This window comes from Grampus griseus (assembly GCF_964374135.1).
Source record: "Grampus griseus genome assembly, chromosome: 2".
Lineage (NCBI taxonomy): Eukaryota > Metazoa > Chordata > Mammalia > Artiodactyla > Delphinidae > Grampus > Grampus griseus.
This window is the reverse complement of record NC_139018.1, coordinates 62,659,920-62,665,919: the sequence shown is the minus strand read 5'-3', so window position 1 is coordinate 62,665,919 and position 6,000 is coordinate 62,659,920. Positions and strand designations below refer to the sequence as shown.

Here is a 6,000-nt window from a genome sequence, read left to right as displayed (position 1 = left end):
CAAATAAGCCAGACAAAAAAGAGCATATATAATGTAAGACCCCACTTATATGAAATTCAAGAACAGACAATAATTCACCGTGACAGAAATGAGATCAGTGCTTGCCTGCGGCTTAGGGTGAGAGTATAAAGGAAACTTCTTTGAGGAAACTTTTTGGGATAATGGAGATATTCTATATCTTGTCTGGGGTGATGATTACATGGGTATATACATTTGTCTAAGCTCATCAAATTGCATATTTAAAATGGGTGCATTTTATTTATGTGCTAGTATATTCCCACTAAGAAGCCCTCACCTCTCACAAAAGCCTGTAACCAGGTTCTGTCAGGCCTTGACTCAGTGAGCACGTGGGGACCCAGAGTAGTCGATTCAGAGGCTCATCTTCGAACTCCTCTCCTCCCCTTTCCCACTTCCAGCTCATTCCCTAGAGCTCACTCTGTTCTCTAACCTGACCCTTGACTCTTGAGCCACAGAATTTCCTGCCTTGCTTGTACAGTTTACATCATTAGGCTCCATTAGGGTGACCCAGAGATCTCATCTTCTGGGACCTACGGATTAATTTGGTCTAATCAGCATTTCTTTGGGCGCATATTGGCTAATTCACCCTCTTATACCCTATTGATAGGCTGTTTCTATCAGATTATTCTGAAAGACTTCCAGTAGTAATCTTCTCTTATTCTTAGTCTAGTTCCTATATTTTTCTGGAACTATCCAGATTATTATAGTTTCCTGTATTCATCAGTTATTGCTACATTGGTAGAAATACATGTGTATACTTTACAGACAGATATATCCTTATTAGAGGAAACAGAACACCCATAGATATGCTAAAAGTTAAACGTGCTACTGCAGAAAACGAAGAGAAGACTTTTCTCTATTGCTGCCCTAACTGTGGGGTGCCTAAAATTGGGTCTACCACTTGAATAAGTGGCTGAGTTAAATATTTTGGCTCGAATTTCATAACTTGTCACAGCGATCCCATTGGCTGTAGAGTGGTGGGTTGCCAAGAAGGCAATTCATTATCTCTCTGTCTCCCTGTGTGTTTAAATTTTGTTCTCTCTCCCTAAAGAGAGGTGATGCTATGGCTTACAACTAATATGCTCTTGCAGAGCTCTCCACACCAATTAGAAAAGTTCTGTGTTATGACACTCTTTGATAGGATGTTATGACACTCTTTGATAGAAAGCCATTGTCCCATTGAAGCGGAAACTTCATCAGAAGCACCGAGAATCAAGGGGATGCTTTAGACATGCCAAGTGGGAGGGGACTATCTGTGCTCACTGGGTCCATCAAACAAAGTACCTCCTACATAGGTCTTTCTATGCAATCTAGCTGGTTCCCTGCATTTACCTAGCCCCACCCTTATTTAGTACACAGTTGGAGGGAAGCCAGTAATATAGCATTTCTTAACTCACTATTTGGAACTCTTACCTGTTTATTTAAAACTCTGAAAGCCCTCTTTTGTGAAGACAAAGTTGCCTGCAGTGTATCAGTGGGTAAAGAGAATGGGGTCACCTCTTGACTGGAATCATGTTTTTCTTTGGGAATGGGTGAGAGACATTGCCATAAACTATGTCACAACACTTTTTTAGAATCATGAATTTTAATATCTCCATCTCCAACTGTAATTTCCTCTTAAAAAGACTTGCCTATGGGGCTTCCCTGGTGGCACAGTGGTTGAGAGTCTGCCTGCCGATGCAGGGGACACGGGTTCGTGCCCTGGTCCGGGAAGATCCCACATACCGCGGAGTGGCTAGGCCTGTGAGCCATGGCCGTTGAGCCTGCGCGTCTGGAGACTGTGCTCCGCAACGGGAGAGGCCACAACAGTGAGAGGCCCGCATACCAAAAAAAAAAAAAAAAAAAAAAAGAAAGACTTGCCTATGGTCTCATACCAGACTTCTCTGTCTGGAAAGTGGGAAGTTTAATTTCAGAGATGTGAAACCAAGTTTATATTTACTTGCCACCCAAGATTCCTAGATACTCTTATGTTCCCTTTATGAGGGCTAAGAATTGCATAGATAACTCATTTCATCTTCTCTCTTTAGCTTTAATTAGAGCCAACTAAATTACAAATATTAATGAACAAACAAAACAACATCAAAGTGGAAATTTAAAACACTGCTTTTTCCTATTCTTGGACCTCTTCTGATCAAAACATCTACGACTGAGCATATAGGATATCTCATTTAGTAAGTGTAAAGTTTTATGGGAAAAAGATGTACAATTCAACCACCTAGAGTCTTGTATAGCTAGACAATTCCTGACCTTGATATGTTCACTCTCATCAGCATCTTTGAATCCAGACAGATTCCAATTAGACATATGGTGAAGAATTATGTTGAATTAGATGATAACTTTCAAAAGTGAATAAAAATGATTATGTTAATAGTGATGTCTTCTTGGAAAGTTTCCCAGTTTTTATTCAGGGAAGAATTGCTCTGATGTGTTTACCCGTGGTCCTTCCTGATCTTTATATTCTGGGTAGGATTACCTTTTAATTTTCCTATCTATCAATACCTGGCCATTATTATGTCCCCACCTTTTGAGGGGTCCAAAGTTGGAAATGTAAAAGTGTATCAGAAATTGATGAGGCAGTTGAGTAGAGCTCTTAGAAAGAAGACTGTCCGGTGGGTCAGGAAGACTGTATTCTAGTCTAAGCTCTATTATTTACCAGCCATGTGATCTTGGACAGGTTACTTAATCTATGTCTTAGTTTTTTCGTCTTTTAAGTGGAGATGATTATGTCTACTTTAAATGGGTAATGTTGTATTACACAGAAACAGGCATAGACGAGATGCTGAATAAATTCTACATCCAAAAAAGTTAATGTCTGCAGGTCTAAATTTTCACAGGCTCTACAATAAGTCTAATAATTAAAAATATGGTTGCATTTCTCAGAACCAGCAAATGGCAGAACATGAGGGTCATTGGGATAAAGATAATAGCAATAAATTCTGTAGGAGGCATTTGTTTTTAATCCTTAGACGGTTCCAAGATACTGGTGCTTATCTACATATTAGAGTTAAGAAGGAAAGAGGATAAAGGACAAAGAAGGAAGGAAGGAAGACAACAAAGGAGGAAAGAGGATAAAAAATGAATAAGGCAGGCTCTGGTGGCCCAGCGCCTTTGCGGCTTGTCGGGCGCGTGGGTCATGGCTGGCCCAGTGCGGGGCGAGGGGGCCCCAGGCCCTGGACCTGCTGCGGGCCCTGCCCCGTGTGAGCCTGGCTAACCTGAGGCCAAACCCAGGCTCCAGGAAACCGGAAAGATGACCAAGAGGTCAGAGAAGAGGTAGAAAATGTGGCAGGGACCACAAGGGAGAACGACAGAGAAGAACCCGGCCCTGGCTGGGCTTTGAGAGAGGCCACACTCCATTTTACCTTCGAATCTCAAAATATGGGTTTAACGAAGGACATAGCTTCAGACGCCAGTATCAGCCTTTGACTCTCAACAGGCTGCAGTATCTTTTTGATTTGGGTCGAGTTTATCCTACACAACCTATTGACTTAACCCAACTTGTCAATGGGAGAGGTGTGACCTTCCAGCCATCTAAAAGGGATTATGGTGTCCAGCTGGTAGAGGAGGGTGATGACACCTTTAAGGTGAAAGTTAACATTGAAGTACAGCTGGCTTCAGAGCTGGCCATCGTTGCAATTGAGAAGAATGGGGGTGTCATCACGACGGCCTTCTATGACCCACGAAGCCTGGAAATTCTGTGAAAACCTATTACATTCTTTCTCCGTGGACAACCCATTCCCAAGCGAATGCTCACCTCCAAGGCACTGGTACCCTACTACACTGATGCAAGGAATCGTGGTTACTTGGCGGATCCTGCTGAATTTCCTGAAGCAAGACTGGAGCTCGCCAAGAAGTACGGTTATATTTTACCTGATATCACGAAAGACGGACTCTTCAAAATGCTCAGTACTCAAAAAGATCCAAGGCAGATTTTCTTTGGTCTTGCTCCCAGGTGGGTAGTGAATATGGCAGATAAGGAAATCCTCAAACCTATGGATGAGAATCTCCTCAAGTACTACAGCTCCTGAGTTCCTTCCAAGATAACAAATGGTAAAAGAGCTCCAGAAAGGGACTGAAACACACGTGTTTCCCATGGCATTTGCTTAATTTGTAATTCTGCAGATGTTGATGTTTTCTGTGTAATCATATGTCTCTTTTTTATCTAAATTAAAAACACAGTAAGCAAGGACTGTGTAGAGGATCTGGTGGATCTGTGTGCTTCTGTCTCAGAGATCTAAGCTCCCTGGTTCTCTGCCCAAGGAAGAGTGTAACTCTTAGACAATTTCCAGTTGAGTTTTCCATCATCCTTCCATCCAGGTCTTGTCTTATTGTTGCAAATCAGAATGAACGCACAGGTGGGATGAGGTTGCTTTGTCAGCTGCCTGGTCAAGGTCAGAGGGCTGCTAATGAGCTGGTGAGCTTCTTACTCGGTAGCCGCAAGGAAGCGCTGCTACCCAGCGTCAAGACAGTAAGCCTTCAGCTTGGGATGATTAAGATGTGGGATGTGAGTTGAAGGTTTAAGACTGGTGAGTAGCTTCTAAGTAGTTCAATATTTGCTAGTAAAATTGAGACCAAAATTCCAAGGGAATTCATTTTCTCAACTCAGAGTAGATAAAAATGTTCAAGCCAGTAACATTTTTTTCCTTGAGGAAGGTAAATGTTCTAATTCTAATTGATAAGATTTTACTTATTTCATAGACTTTGGAAACCTTTGTTTTTCAGTCATTTTAAATGCTTTTGAAAAAATGGTCAATGATCATATAAGCCATAAAAACAATTGGTCATGTGAAAATTAAACTCAGTTAATTTAAAAGGTTCAGCAGTCAGTAAGCTCATTTAGCTTTGCAAAGATCTGTTGTATTGAAACCACAGTGAAAGCTTAATTTATCCTGATGCAATTAAATCTTGAATAATTCATGATAATTCTTCAACAGGAGAAATAAAATGATTCCTGCTTGTTTATTTTATGAAATTAAAAGAAAAAATGAATAGGGCATATTTCTGCCTTCTGAGAACTTACAGTCTCAGGTCCACCATTAGCACAATAAGAAATCTTTTGTATTGATTAATCAGTTGTATGCTATTTGAGTTTCTCAGCTTCAGTAAGAATTGTTAACTTATTTGAAATTGTTTGAAACTTATTTAGAATTTGTGGTAGTTTAAATATATACTGAAAATTATAAGATGTTAATTTAAAAATTGAAGAACACACAAACAAATGGAAAGATATTGTGCTCATGGATTGGAAAAATTAATTTTGCTAAAATGTCCATACTACCCAAAGCAATCTACAGATTCAATGTGATCCCTATCAAAATACCCATGCCCATGGCTTTGTCACAGAGATAGGAAAGAGAATCCTAAAGTTTGTATGGAGCCACCAAAGGCCCAAAATAGCCAAAACAATCTTGAAAAATAAGAATAAAGCTGGAGGCATCATTGCCTATATTGTTAATATTGAACTATGTTACAAAGCTATGGTAATAAAAACAGTATGGTATTGGTGTAAAGAAAGACACATAAAGGGACAGAACAGAGAGCTTCCAAATAAACCTATGTATATATGTGGTCAACTAATTTACAGCAAAGGAGCCAAGAAAGTACAAATGGGAAAGGACAGTCTCGTCAATAAATGGTACTGGGAAAACTGGACAGCCACATGCAAAAGAATGAAACTGGACCCCTATCTTTACACCATACACAAAAATTAACTCAAAATAGATTAAAGAATTGATGTAGGAAATGAAACCATAAGTCTCCTAGAAGAAAACGTAGGTGGTAAGCTCCTTGATATTCATCTTGGTGATGAGTTTTTTGAATCTGACTCCAAAAGCAAAGGCAACAAAAGCAAAAATAAACAAGTGGGACTATACCAAACTAAAAAGTTTTGCCACAGTAAAGGAAACTGTCAACAAAATGAAAAGACAACCTACTGAATGGGAGAAAATATTTTCAAATCATATATCTGATAAGGGGTTAATATCC

The 6,000-nt window shown here is 39.9% G+C and overlaps 1 pseudogene across 1 annotated transcript; it reads left to right on the top strand.

The window, feature by feature from the left end:
• Positions 1 to 3,151: 3,151 nt before the first annotated feature.
• Positions 3,152 to 4,043, top strand: LOC309818644 (large ribosomal subunit protein uL15m-like; annotated as a pseudogene). The gene has a single exon. The product of its transcript is annotated as a large ribosomal subunit protein uL15m-like (transcript).
• Positions 4,044 to 6,000: the final 1,957 nt, after the last annotated feature.